Raw genomic sequence first — 22,147 nt, 5'->3', positions numbered from 1 at the left:
TTGACTTTGTTATACCCATACTTTTCTCACTTTGCCACTGCATTCTATTTTATCTTTAATACTTATTAACTTTACTGCCCACTTTTAAAGAATTCTTCATTTTACACAGAGAGATGAGGGGGGGAATAAGATGTTCTATCTTTTGTTCAATCATTCATTTGTTCTTCTATTCATGAAACATTTATTTAATGCCAATTATGAGCAAGATCCTGCCTATAAAGAAAAGCATAAGACTCATTCCCTGCACTCCAAGAATGAATAGAAACTGAATAAATTAAATGTCAAATTTGGAAGAATATTAAAGGTCATCTAGGTCAGCAGCTTCCTGGACAGGATACAGCAGAGTCACCTCTAGGGTTTTAAAACATGCCTTCATGAATCCCATTCCTTAGATATTCAACAAGTATTAAATTAGTCTGGAATTTGCATATTAATGATGCATCCTAAATGACTTTGGAATAGAAATGAAGAATAATTTAGAACCATGGATGCAGTCCAATGTCTAATTGAATTTTTGATTTCTTTCTGTTTCATTTATTATAAAACAATTCAAGAAATGTAATTCCAATATTTTAAAATATATACATATTGGAATGTGCATACAGACATACACTATTTTCAAATTTAATAAGTCAATACATCAGATTCTGAAGGCAGTGCTGTCTGGCTTTGGACAGCTCTGATCATTATAAATTCTTCTTGTTTTGAAAAAAAAATTGTAGGTTCTGCTAACCTGATTCTTTCTCTTTCTTGTGATTCCAATTAGATGTGAAACTGTTGGTTGCAAAATCTATACACAGGCACACATAAGTTTGGTACTTATGTGGTTAAAACACAATATTATATTAACATCTGACACATAACATATGCTTGCAGAATATAAATAGTTGTTTCTTTAGATTTTATGACCACTATTTAGCAAACATTTTTATTCAAGCTAAAATTTTCTCATGACCTTCTCTTGATAGTATATAAGGTACATATTTAATCTGCCCAGTGTATAATCCAACAACTGTTGTCATCTATACACAATTAAAGCAGGCATGGTGGGACTCATCTGTATTCTCAGAAACTCAGGAGGCTGAGGCAGGAAGATTGCAAGTCAGACTTAGAAAGTACAGGAGAACCCATCTCAAAAAAAAAAAAAAAAAAAAAAAGACTGGGAACAACAACAACAAAAAGTTAAAATATTTTTAGATTTGTATTTAAAGCTAAGAGAACACAATAGGAAGATATACATAAACAATAAAATTCATGCTACAAGTTTTTATTTTCAATTTTACTTTATTTAGAGTGACAACCAATTCATTAACAGTTTTAAATTTAACTCTGATTTTTAAAGAAATAATATAGAGATCCAGTGGTCCTTTACTCACTTTACCCAAGATAACATTTTGCAAAATTATAATATAATATCACATTTGGTATATTAGGATTGGTATGGTCAAGATAAAGAACATGCTTTTCTGGGAGTTCCTTAATAATTAATTTGATTTTTTTAATAGTTACAGATGCCCCGTTTTGTATTAGAATTAAGTTGTGGTGGTTTGTGGTTGTTAAGGAAGTGGTCCATTTTATTGATGTTTCCAAGTTTATATATGTGAAGTTATTTGTTGTATCCCCTCATCCTTTTGATGTCTCTGGAGTCTGTAATGATACTGTCTATCACCTTCTTGATATTCATAATTCGTATTATGCTAGGAGACCCTAGATCTTATCTGATCCTTCTCTTCAGTTGGCCTCTTGCCTCTGTGAACATCCCAGTGTGAGGCTTATTCCTCATCACTGCTTAATAAGAGTGGGGATTTTGGCTCCCTACTTGGTGTCCTTGGCATCACAGGAGGTGTCATTAATAAACTGAAGGAATAAAAGTCGCCTGGCTTTCTGTGATATCAATACAGTGGTGGTTGAGGGTGCCTGTCACAGACCTAAGAGAACAGAAGTATATAGAGTCCTCAGAGATCTTTCTGGCACAAGTGGGGTTGGGGCACAGCTATGCTGTGGGTTTTGCCTGATGGAGAGTAGTTATTGTCTAAAAGTTGTCAGTCTTTTTAGGCTCATGTTTTCCTTGTCCTATGGCTAGAAACTGCAGGGGAGACTGTGGGGGGAGGGGTGCACTTGCTTCTCTTGCTCTTTTATTTATTTATTTTTTAAATTTTCTGACTTCACTCATTGTTGTTTTGGGTAATTGTTTTCTGCAGTTACAAGTCACAAATATAATGAGAGGGGGCGAAATATACACAATCAAAAGCAAAGAATTCAATGCAGTGTTCCCTCAGGTCCAAAGATCCCTAGTCAGCCTGTCTACTGCCATCTCTCTACCTTTCGTAGTTTGCTGATGATGTTTTGTGTATGACATGTGGGATTTTCGGTTTTATAGTGGGAGAGGGGTACATTGGCACCATCTTCCAGAAGCAGAAGCCCACTATTCCATTTCTGAGTGGTAAATATTTTAAGGAAAGACTTTACATCTAAGGCAAAATCTACATACTTTAACATAGCCGATACAGATTCCTATAGTCTGGACTCCCCATCACTCTTTCCTCTCTTATTATCATTAACTTCTCTCAGTTCTTTACATGTCCCTATCTCACCTATCTCCAGTTCTAAACATGCTCTCTCCACTAGAAAACCCATTTCTCTTACCTGGTAATTCTCATTCATCCTGTATTTAAACCTTCTCCGGGGACCCAAATTAGATTAGGTTCCAAACATAACCCAAGTCACTTATTTCCTCGCCTCCTTGCAGATATTTAATTAACTGTATGTTACCCTCTAGACTACAAGCTTGAGAAGGCTGAGGTCCTCATTCCCCCTTTTGATCTCTCTTCTTTTTTCCTCTTTCTCCCTCTCTTTCTCTCTTTTATCTAGTACTGTCAATGGCATAAAATGATCCCTCATTAAACATTTATTAACCACATTAAAATTTTTATGTTTCACCATTATAATTACTCTTGAAGAGGCGAAAAGTCTTATTTGATTTATTTATCAAAAATCTTTTCATTGGCTATCCTGTGTGGCAGGTATGTCTGTGCCTATGCGTTTAGGATTCTAAAAATGATCAAGGGAAACCCTGTCCCTATCTTTATAAGTATTGCATCTTAGGGAGGCAGACAGAAAAAAAAACACATAAAATACATAAGAAATATAAAACATTATAAGTTCTGTAAAAATATGAATAGGATGATTATGTTGATAACTAGGAGAGGCTTCCTGGTAAGGAAATTAGGGGAAAAAATTTTCAACCAGAGAAAATAAATGCAAGATTTCTAGCTTTATTTCAGTGATTATGTGATTGGTTTGTCTAATTTTAGTCAAGGAACAGAGTAGATAGTGGTACCATCATTGCACTGGGAATAACTGAGGTTAATTGAGTGATTTTGAGGTATTTGGAGAAATAAAAAGACTAGAATTTAGAAATGTTCCTTTGAATATTATAAATCTGAGCTGCCTATTTGATGTGATAAAAGTACATACATAAAATAGAAATTTTTATGTATGAGATAGGGACTCAGATTTTATAGAACACTGCATATTCTCATGGTTCTTGTGAAGAGTCAAAGAGACTTTCAATACCAGACACATTAAGACTTGAGTAGTAAAGTGATTTAAGTAACAGGGAAATAGTTATTTTTAACATTTGACTAGAATAGTCTTGAGGGAGTGGGCAAGAATACTTGAACAATAATTACGGAGACTAAATTGCTTAAATTACTTTTACATCAAAAAAGACATTTGTCCCTTGAAAATAAATTCTACTTGTTATACCTATTAAAGAAGTCTGTAACCTATATGGACTACCTGTTTCCCTAAGTAATCTATGAATAGATAATTGTAATATAGTATAAGTCCCAGAATACTTGACTATTCTTGTGATTTAGTTTGCAATTTATTGCTTGAAATTTCCAATATTTCTTGTATATATTTTACCGTTATAGTTAGATAAATATGAAAACACCTAATTTTTCCTACTTTCCTCATAGTGAAAAAATTTTCATTGAATTTGTTCTGAAACTTCAAAAAGAGAAAATCAAATGATACATTTTTCTTTCTTGGCTCATTTTAGTTTTTGCCTTATTTCCTCTTTTAATACACTCAATGATATACTTGCAAAATGATTTTGTGGGCACATTAGTTTAACCATGAAAACTTTGTAAATATGCCATATTCTCTGTTTCCCTTTGAGAATTGAGTTTTTTATAAAAAGTGTATTGTATCAGAATGAAAAAAATGCAAATCTATATATAGTTGTTAAGTTCCCCTGGATTCAACCTTCAGTATAAAAAAAGCCTCTGAAATTACATTTAACAAATCATCAGTTATTACAGTAAAATTGCCTATTTATTCAGATTTTGTTGGTCTAAGAAAATGCATAAGACTGGGTACTTATATAGAAAAGAGGTTTATTTAGCTAACAGTTTTTGAGGCTGAAAGTCCAAGACTGGGCAACATCCAGTGTGTGCACCCCTGGCTGTATTACAACATGGTGGAGAAGAAAGAAGGAAATATCCACATGGAGAAGAGTCAAGTACCAGGATGTCCTCACACTGTAACAATCCCTCTACCTTGGGTTCTACAAGAAGTACACTAATCGCCCATAGACAGCAACCCCAGTGACCTAACCACCTTCTCTAGGCCGTGTTTCTTTTTTCTTTTTTCTTTCTTACATACATGACAATAGTGGAATGCATTACATTTGTAATTATCCATTCACAGCACAATTTTTTGTAACTCTGTATATAAAGTATGTTCATACCAAATTATGCCATTATACATGAGCTCTCTCTTTTTTTTGCATTACGATTCTTAGTACACCTTTATACCACAATTTATTATATCTCTGTTTGTATATAAAGTATGTTGACACCAAATTCACATCTTCATACATGTATTTTGTATAATGATGACTGTCTCCTTCCACCGTCCTTGCTATTCCCCTTCTTCCTCCTTTTCCCTCCCACTCCTATTCCCTATCTAGAGGTAATCTTCCTTCCATGCTCTCCCTCCCTACCCCAGTTTGAGTCACCCCCCCCCTTATATCAGAGAAAACATTTGGCATTTGTTTTTTTTGGATTGACTAGCTTTACTTAGCATAATCTTCTCTAATGCCATCCATTTCCCCGCAAATGCCATGATCTTATTCTTTTTTAGTTCCAAGTAATAATCCATTGTGTATATATGCCACATTTTTTTTATCCATTCATCCACTGAAGGACATCTAGGTTGGCTCCATAGTTTGGCTATTGTTAATTGTGCTGCTATAAACATTTATGTGGCTGTGACCCTGTAGTATGCTTTTTTTAGGTCCTTTGGGTATAGGCCCTGTTTCTTAAAGATTCCATCACCTCTCAGCTTTATCACACTGGGACCAAGATTCTAGAACATGATTTCATAACTTCTAAAGTCACACAGCTAGAAAGGAGCCAAGTTGGAATTTTTTTAAAAAAAATCTGTGTTTCTAAGAAATAAGAACCTGTGCTTTTAATCACACACACTACTTTTCCATGTGAAATTGACTTTCTCATAGAGAGCAGGTGGTATTTTCTGAATATTTGTATACCTCCAAAATTCATATGCTGAACTATTAACTCCCATTTTGCTGGTATTAGAAGGTGGGCCTCTTTGTAGGTTATTAAGTAAAAAGGGCAGAAATCTCATGATTGCAATAAATTCTCTTATATCAGAAATTTCAGAAAGCTACCTTTTCCTTCCACTGTGTAACGATGTGTAGAAGATACCATCTATGAGCCTGAAACTGGACCCTTGTTAGACAGACAATGGTAAATAAATTTCTATCATTTATCATCTACCCAGCAAAAATAAAAAGCACACACAAAAAGCTGGTCCTTTTAGACAACAGTGCTTTCAGGTCCATCAAAAACGAAAGGTCACCAGGTGTGGGGATGTATTCTTATAATCCAGGAACTTGCAAGACTGAGCCAGGAGAATTTCAAGTTTGAGGTTAGCCTCAGGAATTTAGTGAGGCCAAAAGCAACTTAGAGTGACCCTATCTCATGATTAAAAAAATAAAATAAAATAAAAGGACTAGGGATGTGGCTCAGTGGTTAAGCTCCCCTGGGATCAATCCCCAGTATCCGTCCCCCAAAATAAAAGAATAGAAAATTTAACTTTCTGCTTTTAATGAGTGAATATATAGTAGTCCAGAGTCTAGAGCATGTCCTTTATCTATGAAATGTGAAATGATTTCAAGTAACCATTGTCCAAAATATAATTATTAATGAGAAATATAACTTATTAGAAACATAGTGCTTACATTCATATATCAGTTACCTGACCTAACATATAATCAGAATTTTAATAATTGGACATAGGGGGATTAGACAAATCATTATGTAATGTCACCAAGCTGATAATTCTAGTTTCTAAAAAAATGTTCCCACTTTTAGATAATAGTAAAGTCCACTGATTACAACCCTTTGAATCCTTGCACCTTCACAAAGGTTTTTCAGGATCACTAATGTTCCCTCCTACAAGGCAGGAAGAGATGGGCACTGTCACCTCTGCCTCTGTGGCTCTCCTTTCCTGTGTCAATGTCTGGTAAACTTTATGCTTCTCTTGGATGCATATTTATACTCCTTCTGGCTACCGAATCTTTTAGTTCTCAAAATTGTCCTTTAATATTACATTCCGCGCTTTGGCATTATATTTAATGTTTTAAATTTTTTCCTTTCAGAATAAAATTGATCTCATTTCCAGATTTATCAGGACAATCTCATATATGATAACAAATTAGATTATGACATAGATCCCAGCTTAAATATAACTCCAGAATTACTTCCAGAGGCTTTCAATACAATAGACAAAACATCAAGGGGATAATTGGAATAAAATGATATTTCACTGATTAAATAGTAAATGTATGTATGCTTTGTTTAGTTTGAAATTACCTATGAAGGTTTCTCAATTTCAGTGAGAGCATCATTAAGCAAGATGTAGAATTTACAAAAATATGACATATAAGTTAGAAATAAAGAAGAGTTATGGGGAGATGAGGACAGAAAGGCATCATTTTTATTTGTGTTTTTTTTTTAATTTAGCCTATTCTGTCTATGTATCCTATGATATTCTAAAGTAGCTCATAATTTTTCCTATTGCTATACATATTCCCTGGCCAAAATGATTATAGGATTAAGGAGGTAAAAATTTTCTGTAACCATCTCTTCAAGCACTAACAGAAATAATTGTTATGTGGTTACCTATCAGGACAATTTATTGCTCTTTAACTTGCTGTTAGGAAAGCAAGAAATAGGGTGGATCTTCTGAGTAAAGGAAAATATTTTCACTGAACTGTTGTCTTTATTCTAGGAAACACTTGCACTTCAAAGTCAAGTACGAATTTTTCTTCCTCAAGTCCGATTTTCTCCTTTTAAATCTAATTCTTTCTTTTTTGGGTAACATCTCTGAATATTCTTACCTCTATTGTAAGATACATGAAAGCAAGTGTCATTGTGGAGGAAAGGGAAGTTTTTCAGAAAGGTAAAAGTAAAGAGAGAAAAAAAGTAGCTATTCTTTGAATCCAATTCACTTTTACTTTGTTTCTTAACTGTGGATTCCAATCATATCCAACCTTAGGTTTTCAAATCTTGACAAAGAATTTAGAACACAGGCAATTTTGGCCATATGTATGCCATTCAAACGGTTGTACATTCTACAAATCATCTTCTTTAGTCATAAATATATCACACATAACCCTCCTATTCAACATTCTTTTACTGTTATCAAAATCAGTTGTGCCCCAAATAGCTGAAAAATAAGAAATTAAAAATGAAGTTATTTCTTGAAATGCTAAGTTGAGACAGCAGATGTATCCTAAGGATATATGGCCATGACTACACCCCTTATTCCACCTCTAAAAGACTTTTTTATTCAAGAAAAATCAGGGGAGAAGTTTTATGTCATTAAAATTTATCTACATAATAGTTAAATTATAAGGGAGATAATTTCAAAGGTACCAAAGAAAAAGGGCTAAATATTGTATTTAAGGAACAAGATAGAGAGTAAATTAAACACATCTTGTCCTACTTAATGATTTCTGAAAACATGAACTATAAACCTGTCTACCCAACTCTTTGTAGTGCCAAGTAAGAGAGTCAAAGCACAGACCCAGGTCAGTCATTACAACAGGGTTTAATGGAGGGAACACTTTCTCATTAAAGTAGTCAATATTGTCAATATTTGTTCAGGTAAACCTGTCTGAAGGTGTATCACTAGGCCTCGTACAACCATATATGCCTTAATTCTGAAACTTGCAAGCATGCCTAGATGTCAGCTTCTTATCTCACATTTACTCTTGCTTGTCATGGAACCTCTTTTGACACAGGGGCATATATATGTGCCTGTGTGTGTTGATCTAATTTGAACAATTTTGATTGCAGCATCTCAAGAAACAATGTTGTTACAAATCAGGGGAAATTCTTCAAATGTTTGATACCAAATCTAGATTCTTTATATCATATTTAATATTGAAGATCTCTGTTGAGTTCTTCTGACAAACGGCTCAGTTCATTGTCCTTGATCTTGTCAATGAATTTAAAATATCATGTGCTCTTAGGTAATTTCAAAGAGCTAGAAGACAACAAAAAATAATCATATCTAAACTTCAATCACACTGATCATAAATAGCTAAGGAGTTTATATTCAACATCAAATACAACTGTATATCTGCATATGTTTTATCAATAATTTCCTATTAAGAGATGTAGAGAAAAGTTATAGTAGAACAAAGGATTCCTTGTACTTTCTCTTTCTAATCTAATATTCAACCTTCTTTTTCTTTTCATTCTGTTGTGTTCACTCATTCCCTAGATGCCAATGAATTTAATTTTTTACTCTCTTGCCCTGTACCCATCAGCTTTTTTTGTATTTGTAGTTAGTTTCTCAAAGAGTTATAATACCTTATTTTGTGTAAAAAGTTCATATTATTTTCTGATTCTGTTAGTAATAAACCAACTTTAGAACATCTGAAATATATTTTAAAAGGAAAAATATATACTATTAATAATATATATTTTCTATGTATACATTTTATGAAACTTCATTTTCATAGACTTTAATAATTAAATGCATATACCAAATTTTTCTTTTGTAAGAATATTTTTATCTTATAATATTGCATAACATTACATCTTACAAAATTGCCATATTTAATTAAAAATTTCCTGATTGTTGGATTTTTATATTGATTCATTTGTAAATAAGTATCTAATAATATAAATATTTGTTATATAGAGACTTTTACATGATCTATTCTAAGAAATGCAATTACTAACCCAGATTATGTATATTTTTGTCCATTTCTTTCAATTTGCAAATTCCTATCCTAGAGGCAGCACAAGTGGATTCTGTTACTTATACATGAAATTGTCAACTTGCTACTGCTTTCCTTAGAAAAGCTGGGAATAAACTTAATTTTGCTTAATAAACAGAAAAGTGCATTCAAAATATTTGCCAAACAATGAATACCTTGTATTTTCCTGTAATTTTTCTGTTTATGTCTGGAAACCAAATTTTAATTGAGGTTTTACTTTTTTATTGTTAATCAATCAATCAAATAATTAATTTAAATAAAGTCTTTGCATAGTGATCCTATTACCAATTGTTGGATTATCTATGTCCAAGTAATTTTTCTCCTATTGTGCATGTATAAGTGTGTGAGTGTGTGTGCATATATATAGGAGTTTGGAACTCTCTTCCAGAATGCTTTCCAGTGTATTTTTGGGTTAGATTCTAGCAATATGAAACCTTCATTCAGCATTTGGAAAATGGAATAGAAGGAGAAGGCTTCATTGCTTCTATAGTGGTAGCAGAATAGGCATATGTTCTCCAACAGATGGCAAGTGTAAAGTGTTACCAAGGGCTTCTGAATATTCTTTAAACATTGTCTGCTTTGGTTCTCTAGGCAACTTACATTCTAGTTAGAGGAATCTTGTGTTCCCAGCTCTTCCTGATTTCCTAATCAGACAGTCATGTGTTACACTTCCCTAGACAATTTAACTTCCTGGTATTAAATTCTACCTTGCTTGAGATAAATCCCTAGATTTTTATTTTCCTACATCAAATCTTACTGTTACAAATAAATATTTGACTCAAAGTTTCCTAATTTACTTTTATCACTTAATTTTATCATTATTTCAAAAAAGTTTTACTTCTATAAAAACTTTTCTCACCTTTTTCTCATTTTCTAATTTTCAAAAGTATAAAACGTAGCACACATAGAACAAAAATATCAATGTTATGAGCTTGAAGGATTTGAGATAATTAGTCAGATTGATGCTTCAGCATCATGGCACCCTTTGGATTACTTCTTCTAAACAAAGACATTATTCTATTTTTTATACAATATAGTTATCAAAATAAAAAATGAACATTGATAGCATACAACATCTCATTTTCTGTCTTTACTCAATTTTCAACCAGTGTACCAATAATGCACTTTAAAGCAGAAGATTTCAATCCAGAATCATATGTTGTACTTAACCTGATTTATTTTTGGTCTATTCAAATCCTGTAACAATTCCTTAGTCTTTGATTCTCATGGCTTTGGTACCTTTGAAGACTGGAAGCCATTTATTCTGTAAAATAGCTCAGTTTGTGTTTTCCTGATTGTACTTGATGAATAGAACAGATTATGCATGTATGGTAGGTATATCACAGAAATGTTATTGTGTCCTTTAAATATAAATTCTTACATTGCATGTTCAGTGGTGTATTATTTCAATTTGTTTCACTACTGGTGACATTAACTTAAATCACTTAAGAAGTGCTGGCCAGGCTTATAAAAATTAGGTTACTCCTTTTCCTCTAGGTTAAATACATACTTTTGAAGCAGTTTAATGGAAGTGGTGGGAATAGATAAAAGTAGGAATGATAAAAATTGAAGCCAATATTTTTTTCATCTTTTTTTTATTGGTTGTTCAAAACATTACAAAGCTCATGATATATCATCTTTCATACATTTGACTCAAGTGGGTTATGAACTCCCATTTTTACCCCAAATATAAATTGCAGAATCACATCAGTTACACACTCACATTTTTACATAATGGCATATTAGTGACTGTTGTATTCTGCTACCTTTCCTATCCCCTACTATCCCCCCTCCCCTCCCCTCTCATCTTCCCTCTCTACCTCAGAAGCGAATATTTAAAAGTCATACACAATTTCCTTAGCATGGTGACTAAGTAAATTTGAATTTCCATGATTGCAGAAGGTTTAGTCAAGGAGTTAAGTTGAAAGATAATTTTGTAACTTGATTCATTTATCTTGCCTTATTTATCTAATACCTTTACAATTGCTTTATTTTTCTCTTTTATCTTAAAATATAGTACATCTTAAGAGTGCTAGAATAATCTATTAGTATTGCATATTTTTGTCTCATGTTTAGTTAACATTGTTTCTGCAGTCTAAGATCAATGGTACTTATCCATAGTTTGGAAATGTACTCTGTCAGGTTAATTTAAATATAGGGTTCAAATAATGAATCAAATACATTTTCCCTTTCAAGAGTCCTGATAGTGAGTGGCCAAGTGTGAATCTTGGAGTCATTCTGCCTAAATTCAAAACTGGGCTCTTTCAGGATAGCTGTGTGAACTCAGACCTGGTACTTAACTTCTGTTGGTTTCATTTTCCTTTCCATTCATTGGAGATAACATGATATCTACCTTATGAAACTGTTGTGAAGACTGAATGATTCAATGCATGTTAAAAATGAGAAAAGCACTTGCATTGTAAGTATGCATGCACAAGGCCCTGGATTCAATCCCCAGCACCACAAAAATGAATGAATGAATGAATGAATGAATAAATAAATAAATAATGAGTTTTATGCTTAAAAACAAAACCATGATGCTGTACATTTGATATGGGTAAATGTTATAATATGCAAATCATAACCCAATGTTTCTATTTGAAACCAAATACCAATCTGGTCATTGTCTTATGGGATATTTTTTAATATCCCAGAATGTGAAATGTGTTTTAGAAGAAGTAAGACATTAGAAAAGATACATGGGTGAGTTACTTTTGCCCAGATTCCAGACAAAGAAGAGACATGTGTGTGGCTAGGGATGTGTTGCCTTTCAACTAGGAGAAGCACTCTCTATAAAGATATACTGCTTCAGTGAAAATGAGGTTCACACACTGCTACATTCAACAGAGAGTGAACAATCTTCATTTATAGCTATTTTTAACAGCCATAGCAGCTATTTTATTCAATATTAAATTCCATATTTAATTATATATAATAAAAGTGAAAGCTGTATAAATTCATTGAGATATAGTGAAAACTATTCCTTGTGAACTGACAAGAGTTTACAGACAGCTAAACAAATGACTGTCATTTTTTAATAACCTTGTATCATAAAATTTATATTTTCTTTTGATGCAACGTAAGTACTTTGCATTTTTTACAACAAGAGTAGAGAATAGAGGACTTTTTGAAGTCTCCAATTTAAAGGTAGAAATGCAGATTTTAGAGACAAAGAGCATCACTGAAGAAACATTGACGGGAGTCCTATATCAGAGTAGAAAAAAGGACAAGAAGTTAGAGAAGAAGGTCTTGTTATGGGCAGCCAATTAAATTGAGGTTCTGTCTAATACAACATGAATATATCCTATAATTTATGTCAAAATTATTTAAAATTATTTTCAAAGACTGTAATTATCAAGAAAATGACATCCTATTAGAATATCTAACCCTGCCCAACATTCCTTACTCAGCTCTTACTCCATATTAACACTGAGTGGTATATAAATAAAAAACATGCTGGAAGTTCAGCTTAGGTCTGTGCCATTTTGTAAAATCTTTGTAGATGCTTGGTTAGCTAAAATTTGCTTGAAATTTGGAAAATCCCAGGTTTTTTTAATTGGTTAAGGAAACGAGTCTCAAAGGGACATAGCATTCAGGGTAGAAAATCACTGAAGATGGAGCAGTAAATACAGAATGATGGACTATATTTGTGCAGGAGGACACAAGTTAAGAGGATTAATTAACTAACAATCTTTAGAATGTGAAAATTCAAACTAAGTTTGAGATTCTGTAATCATTCACTTAAATTATTTCTGAACTTTATTTTGTTTAGCATATATTAGTACTTAGAATTTTTTACTTAATGAATAGAATTATTAGTAGGTTTCCCAATCTTTAAAAAGATAAAATTAAATAATAAAATCCACAATTCCATTACCTTAACATCACATTATATATATTTTAAAATTTATCTCTTAGTTTTTCTACATTGATTTTTTTGCTTGGATCTTTCAGGAAGTGTATGTATTTTTTTCTCAGTCTCAGGCTTAAAATAAAAAAAGTTGAGAAATCAGAAAAATTATTGTGTGAGAATTAAAGCTTCAAAATAAACAGAGAGTTTTATTGGTTTGAAGGAAGCAGATCTGACATGCGGAGTGTAAGGTTATGATTGCCATCTCTGGAAGCAGACTGGGGAGAAGCCACTATGACCTCATCAGTCAGGCTTTTCTATATCTGCTGACGTATTATAAGCATGTGTATGGGCCTATCTTCAGCTAGCAATAAGTAATTCTTGCAAATAAGATGTCCAGGAAATAACAAGTCTAGAAAGCAAAATGAGACTTTAAAATGGCAACTTCAACATGAGACACTATGTAAAGCTATTAACCTTGCATTAGATGATCCTAATATTACATTATTCAAAAGCTATCCAATAAGGATCACTAGGGATTCTCTACACCAGGGATCACTCTACACTATAGGTCCTTGAAAATACTACCATACTTAAAGTTTCACACTTACTGAATATTTTTAGTATATCCATAATAATTTGTAACTGATATGAAGAATATGGATGTATTTTAAGAAAAAAAAAGATTTTTGTAAATTCTCAATATTTTCTAGAAAATCTACTTTCTTATTTCAAATTCCAAAGATTGTTATCTGGGAGATGGGGAGAGATTTGGAAACATAGTACCTCTGAACCTTAGTTCACCAGAAACATTATAAATAACAAAATTTTAATTATTATTGACAGTTTCTGATGATTTTTTTTGGTGTATCATAATACTATTTTTGTAACACAGTCTCTGACTCAGTTTGAGTTCATTATTTTAGTTTAGCAAATCCCTAGTGTGTTTCTACAGATGTATAAACATAGAGGTAGACTTATTCTTGGTTATGCTACTTTTAATATATTATTCTAAGCTTATATATCTCCACAATCAACTTATATGATCTTTCTTTATCAGAAACAATGTGAAAATCAAAGAAATAGTTTAATTTACCATGACAGACTTACATTTCAAACCAAGATTTTAGAGTTATTTATTTTCAGTGTGTCTATGTGGAGATTTCAACATTCTGAGTTTACATAAGAAGAGAATCTAGAAATTACCAAAAGAAAACATAAGAATTCTCATAAGCAAGCTGCTTTTTTGATTAAAAAAAACAAGATTAATTAATCATTCAGGTCAGGCTACATTTAATATCCTTACTTATTTGGTAGAAAACCACACAACACATTTTTTTAATCACATTTCCTTTTTCAAAACCCCTGAAGCACTCTGTTTTCAGAAGAAGGTCAAGGAGGAAGAATGCTGTCTTCAGCATGATTCTGATTTTAAACCTAAAATTACGTCTGCCCTGGATTCTGGATGACATTTTTAACCAATAAAATGCTTCATCTAGAGAGTTTACTCTGATTCTATAGTCACAGTTTCAGTGGAGAATGCGAAATGTGAGAAACTGTGAGTCACAGCCACCATAAAATGTTACTTGAATGTGTACAGTTATTTCAAAAATGTTTCTTATGAGATATCAGGTTTTAGACAGTACTATAAACCGTAAAAGAATGGGAACCACTTGTACTAAAATTTCATAAAAATAAATGATTCAGTAAGTCAACATGACTGCTTATTTGCTAATGAATCACATCACTATTTCCACAGGATTGACATATGCTTTCCATCTACTCAGAACTAATAATTTGCATCTAGATTGAACAAACAACTATTTTGCATGTATATTGTACATTAATATCTATAAAATAAGACTTCGGGGCTTGTTTAAAATCCACTGAGTGAGGAACTGGGTGCAGACCAGGATTTGGCAGTTTCTCACTTTGCCACTGGGGGCTGGGATCAAATTTACAGCGTCATTTATCTCAAATATCTACATGTAGTTCCTGACATAACTGGTAGATGTAGACTCACTTGTTTCCTGCTTAGGAAAATAAAATCAACAACACTCATTTCCAGAGGTAAGGTTCAGTAACATGGACCCTATCATTAAATTCAAAACTAGTCAGATAAAGAGTATCCTAATATCAGCAAGAATGATCAGCAGAAAGTGTAAAATCAAAGGGTGGATGCCACAGAGCAGTTTAACATGGCTAATGATTCATTTTATAAACTAACTTCATAGAAGCAGTACAGAACAGTCATAAACTGAAGATATTCCAAATAAGCTAAAATGTTAGGTGCACACATAAAAGATATTCCTGACAATTTCTCCTAAGATGTTCCCAATTGTCCAGAAAACTAGCTGAGGTGTTAATTCCACTCGCCCATGCAGACTAGACTTCAGTGTGCCCTGCCATTAATTCTTGTCATGATTCCCAAGGTCAAGCAACCTAGCTAAAATATAATTATGCTATATCTCTACCTTTGCACACCAGGAACCTACAATTTGCAAACTGAGAATTATCTTAAGAACTTTAAGAAGTCAATTGTGAATAAAAGATTGAAGAAAGATGCTTTCTTCTCCCTGTTCACACCATTTGTTTCCTCAGTGGTTAGAAGTTTGAGCTATATTGTTATAGCCAAATTACCCAATTCTCTGATTGACAGTTTCCTTATTTACAAAATCAGGATCATACAAACTTATTATTAGGGTGTTTTGAAAATTCATTAAAGACAAACTTTACAAAGCTTTTATCATAATATCTAGTCCATAGTTAACAACATTTATTTAACAGTTACTATTTTGTTGTTCCTGTTTTAAACAATGGGTACATATTATTCGCAGGAGACTGAATATAAGACCCCATGAGGTACATTCAACAAAGGCCTATGTTTAGCTGCATCTCTAAGCAGCTTGAAAATGTTCAACACAATGATTCTCAAGTATTTTTTTTTTAATAGCAGAATAGAATGTTGCTATTGAATCTAGTGATCTAATTCAGAAGGCAGGCATGTTAAGCCCGTTTGAAAGGGGAAGTTGACAGATTCAAGATTAAAACAAATGAAGCTGTAGTTGAAATGTGTATGTGAGAGGGGACCATTAACTGTTGAACAGCTCTGGCAAGTTGATGGGTATGTCCAAGCTTTGCTATGCCACCTGCTGAGAAAATTTGATGTATTTTTTTTTTTCCTCATGAGCATAGACAGTTGAGTTCCTCTTGAGGGTGGAAGGAAGCGGAGTCAGAAAGGTGAGGACAATATATAAGCAACTTACACAATTCCAAATTAAATCCTCCAAAATATCCATGACTGAGACGCGTGAGGTTGTTTTTTTGCATATTTTTGGCCATTGGGTTATCTTTTACTGTCAGTAGTAGAGGCTAAGCTGCACATTTTCTCATCTCTCTGCCTAGGAATAAACAAGTGGTTCTTTGTAGATGAGAAATTGCTACAGTTTTTGGAAAAAAGTGTGGCACTCTGTCTTCTTTTTTATGCTATAGGCAACACCTAGGCAACAACTGTGCATTCACTGAATTGTTCTATACTATCTACCTGATGTAGAGCCGTTGAAAGGACATTAGAGAGCCTGCCAGAAATTGGCAGTTAAAACTCAAGCAATGCACCTGTATACAATACTCAGTCCCCTTTTTCTACCAGTAGAATTATAAGAATGTAACCTTCCTGGGTCACAAATTGCTTCTGTGTAAAATGGGATTGATAATAGTATGTATCTTACTAGGTTATTATAAGATCAAATTAATTAATATGTATAAAATACTTAAAGAGTGGTTGACTTGGGTCAGCACTCATTAAGTAATAGAAAATAGAAGTAGTGTTTAATCTCCTCCAGAAGAAATACTTCCTGATGATTTATATATTAAATATCAAGTCCTGTAATCCCAATGGCTCTGTAAGCTGAGACAGGAGAATTGCCAGTTCAAGGCCAGCCTCAGCAGCTTGGTGAGTCCCTAAGCAACTTAGAGAGACCTTGTCTCTAAATAAAATATATAAAAGGGCTGAGGGTGTGGCTCAGTGGTTAAGAACCCTGGATTCAATCCCAAGTACCAATATACCAATATACATATCCATATGTATAAGTGTGTGTATGTGTGTGTGTGTATCCCTAGTATGTCTGTGTGTGTGTCAAGCAATGCACCTGTGTACAATACATATATTGTATAATGTATGATACATAGTATACAGGTATATATGCTATATAGTACCTAGTGTACAGGTATACATATGAATATATATTGATTTGTAGACCTGTATACTAGGTACTAGGGATATATGTATGGAAATACACACACACACACACATACACACACATACTATATATATATATATATATATATATATATATATATATATATAGATATAGATATATAGCTTGTGTTATACACACATACATATGGATAGGGATATATATACACACACTATATATAGGTATAGGGATATAAATATATATCACTAAATTGTGCAATTAGGTGGGTCTCTTTATTCAAATTTAGGGATACTAGTCAGCCAATTTTATATCAAAGGACTAATTTAGCACCAAGTAAAATCTGATCCCTGTTTTAATTTTCTTATTTTTTTTAAGAAAAAATTTTTAATTTCCTTAAACTTTCCTTAAATTTAAATTTAAGGAACTGTACCTGAAGGAGGGTGGAGGAGTTTTCAATTTCTTCTATATCTCCCTTCTCCCCTTAAAGAAATATGTCTAGCAACTTCCTTAGCCCAACTGATTGAGGCAGATTGAGTGTTATGGATGCCTATTAATTAATTGTAATCCATGACAGTTTATTTTAACAACATTTAATTTAATCAGAGATAAATGCAAAGATACATGAACAAGGTTTTATGTTGATCTAATTCATTATTTACATTTTGTACTTAAAGTAATATGTCTTCATTTGGCTTTCTCTCTAAAAGCTCTCCTCTCCCTTTTCTGTGAAGGAGGGGATTCTGAAATGGGCGCACTCATCCTTGGTCCCTGCTGGCTGCATTTGTTCCCATTTACTTTCCTCACAAGGGACAGTGCTAAGGTCAGTGTGGTATAAGTACTCTAAAATGCATGTGCTTCATCTAACTCAAGCAGCCATTGTATAATCCTCAAGCCCATAGATATAATTGTAACAACATAAATCAATGTGAACTTTTGTGCTTCCAAAGGATAATGCAATTAATGTAGATAATGAATCTTTTATTGACCTTGGAGTCTCTTGAATTTATTTATTTGTGATCAGACCTTAAGCTTTCCTGGATTTTACAATATTCTCATCAATATCTGTATCTATATATAATTATAGCTTGTGTTCTGAATAATTGGACAGTGGTTCAATTTTTATTCAGATTTGATGTGACATGATGTCAAAGGAAAAAAAAATAACTAGGTATATAATGCACTTAATCTCCAAAGAGATTACAAAAATTCAATTCTATGTAGAGTAAATGCATGTACCAGCATTAACAAAAACCCCTCATACACATAAGACAGGCCTCTAGCCAGAGGAAATGTGGTGGCCCAGATAGTGCAAATGACATCTTTGGCCTGAGGTAAACAGGCAACATGCTGTTATATTTCAGAGCACAAGACAAGAGCCTCTCCAGATCTGTGGCATTTTTCTAAAGCTTACTCATGTTGTTTTAGAATACCTTCTCTAAAGGAAGATAGCACATTCTGACACTACCATCTTAGAGAAGATGGAGAGATTATAGATTTTCTTGATAGGAATGGAGAAAGGGGAAAACTGTTGTTTTAAATGTTGAATACAGTGTAGTTTTACATTATCTAAAGTTAAAAAAATTCAAATGTTTGAATTTAACATGCTCACTTATAGCAACTATACCTGACCATATCTTTTCTTGCATATATTCAGATATCATTTAAAGTTTTCTCAAATATTCAATAAAAGTTGATAATAAGATCTCTAATGTTAATATGTTAAACCATTGAGATGATGCAAAACACACATATTACTTTAGTGGTGGTTATTTAGAAAGACAGGATACCAAAAAATGATTTATTTTATGTTTTTATTATATATGTAAAATTTTTCATTTTTCTGGTGTTGATTTTTCCTATTTAAATAAATTAATTTGTAGGGATAAATGTTACCATGTAAAGGTTGTATTAACAGGTTAAGAATGTAGATGTTACAAAAGAGTTAAAAAATCATTTGGCTATGTATATAGTCTTTGCCTGGCTTGTAAAAATAAGACAAGCAGACACATTGCATGGCTATAAATCACAGATGCAAAGTAATGTTTCTATTTACTCAATTTCAAGGTTATATGAAAGTATATTTATTTATTTGCTTTACTTATCAAATAAAATTATATATATTCACTGAATACAATATATTGTTTTGAAATATGTATATATTGTGAAATGGTTAAATTTTATTAGTTAACATGTACATTAACTCATGTATTTATTTTTTATGATGAAGACTATCAAAATTCAGTCTCTTGTAATTTTCACTAATAAAATACAGTGCTATTAAGTATAACCATAAGGTTGTACAATATATATCTTGAACTCATTTCTTTTTTCTAAAGTTCTTTTATTTTTTGACTGAAATCTCTCCAACTTCCTTCCTACCCTTTCATAACCATTCTTCTAATCTTTACTTCTGTGAGTTCAACATTTTAGATATTTGAATAAGATACATAAATAAAAGAATTAATGTGAACTATTTGTTTTTATGAGCCTAGCCTGTTTAATTTATTTAGTGTTCCTAGAGAAATACCTGTAATACTATCCTTTGGTTCTTTCTTGGTGTCCGTGCCATATTGAAAAATTGTAATATCATGTGTAGCTAATAAAAAAAAGAAAAGACCATTATGAATAAATGGGCTGTTATGAAACTGCTGCATTTGAGCAGTACATCCTGACATCTCAGTTTTCAAATATTTATGAGAGGTAGCATTTAACCACTTAAACATAGCTACCAATCTATGACAAAAACTGGAAAAAAAATGTTTTCTTGCCTACAAGCACAACTTTACTTAGTTTAAAAGTATATATATATGCATTTATTTATTTTTGGTTCCAGATATTGAGCTCAGGCTGCTTAACCACTGAGACACATCCTCAGCCTTTTTAGAAGATTTTTTTTTGGGGGGGAGCAGGGTCTTTTTAAGTTTCTTAGGGCTTTACTAAATTGCTGTGGCTAGCCTTGATTTGCCTCTGCCTTCTGAGCTACTGGGATTATTTTGTGTACTTTTGTGCCCAGCTCTCACTTAATTTTTATTTCTTGAAATATTGCAAAGCAACAAATACCAAAAGTAAGTAATGATTTGACTTCTAAACTTTACTACACCACACATTAGTACCTTAGGTAAGTCATTTAACATTTTCAACAAACATTTTTATGTAAATTGTGTTTCCTTGTATGGAAAATGCTAACTTACTCTAAGTTTTTATGAATATTAAATAAAACGAGAGGTGATAGGATTTGAAAATACAGAAATTGCTATAAAGCAAAAAGCCCTGTAACTAATATAAATCAAAGTTCAATGGCTACCCTAACCAGTTCTTGAGTGCTTCTAATAAAGAAAAAATCTGGGCAATTTGTCAACATATTAAAATCGAGTATGAACAAGCTCAGGGAGTGTATAATGAGTTCAAGAAAATAATTTTATTTATTGGAAATGATAAAAAAAAACAGAAAGATTATGCATTGTTTACATAAAATACAAATTTCTACCAGGTATATGACCTAGGTTTTCCTTGACAGAGTTATTTTACAACTTTTTGTAAATTATAGGTCATTAATAGATGTGTTAATTCTTTCTTGCTTGTAGAAATTTAATTATCTTCCCTCTAGCATGTGGCACAACCAGTTTTGACACAATTTATATATTCTTTTCAATATTGCCACAATTTATATATTCTTTTCAATATTCCCAATTTCTAATATTCCCTGTTTTAAAATTCTTTCTTGAACTAGTTATAATGGCCTTGGTAACCACACTACAAAAGTAGAGCATTAAAATGTGTTAATATTTATATCTGTATGAGAGTTATAATTCTATCATTTTAAAATTGTTTTAATTTTTACAGAATATTTGTTATTTAATGTGAAATTTTTAATTTTTTATTTTAGATGGCCCTTGTTGTAAAAAATGTTATTTTGTCTGATGACAATGAACAGTTACAGTGAATATTCTGTACCTCAATTTTGGATAAATTTTATTACTTCCTGAGATATGGCTTTTCTTTTGTACTTCTGAAGTAATGTTTTTATTATTTCTGGTTGATCTTGATGCTTCCCCAATCTGGTGATTTACCTTTCTTAAGATGCTGTTAAATTGCAAAGAGTGGTATGGTAGCCTTGCTGATCTCAAAGCTTCTGATATAATGAGTTTAGGGTTGTCTCTCCTGTCAGGCAAACATCACCATATTATGTGAATTGACTGCCTAAATGACTCTGCTGGAAGAAACCATCTTGCTTCCCATCATGGAAACTATCTTACTGATACCAAAGATAAAAAGTTAGTTAAAGAGGGGTCAGTTGGATGATTATTTGGATGAGCAAAAGACACAAGGCGAAAGAAAGTCCCTGAGACCAAGGGAGGAAGAGGATAGTCACATAGCTGAAGAACATTTTGTTAGTTGAAAGAGGTTAAAGGAGTCTATTGTACTTGAGAACTAAGTAACCATTGGTATCTTTATGAGAGTGCATCATAAAGTGTTGGTGGATCAAATATAATGAAAAGTTTTGATGAATGAACAATAGTGAGAAAGGAAACACTAGAGGAAGATAGTGTTTTCCCTAAGTTTTGTTGATACGTCTATATTCAAAAATAATAAATGTCAACAGAAAGATAATACAAAACTATAAAAAACAAACAAACAAAACTTAGCTGCATGTGCATTGACTTGTACATACTCCTATACATTCCTCTAAATACCTACAATCTTAAAAATGGAACTTCAGAGTATCTATTATTATGTATATAATTTAATTTT

At 32.4% G+C, this 22,147-nt stretch overlaps 1 pseudogene; it reads right to left on the bottom strand.

The window, feature by feature from the left end:
• Positions 1–21,350: 21,350 nt before the first annotated feature.
• Positions 21,351–21,637, bottom strand: LOC143387569 (alpha-ketoglutarate dehydrogenase component 4 pseudogene; annotated as a pseudogene).
• Between the last annotated feature and the right edge of the window lie 510 nt (positions 21,638–22,147).

Source organism: Callospermophilus lateralis, chromosome 2, assembly GCF_048772815.1.
Source record: "Callospermophilus lateralis isolate mCalLat2 chromosome 2, mCalLat2.hap1, whole genome shotgun sequence".
In the NCBI taxonomy this organism is placed as follows: Eukaryota; Metazoa; Chordata; class Mammalia; order Rodentia; family Sciuridae; genus Callospermophilus; species Callospermophilus lateralis.
The sequence above is the reverse complement of the archived record's forward strand: the minus strand, read 5'-3'. Positions and strand labels throughout refer to the sequence as shown.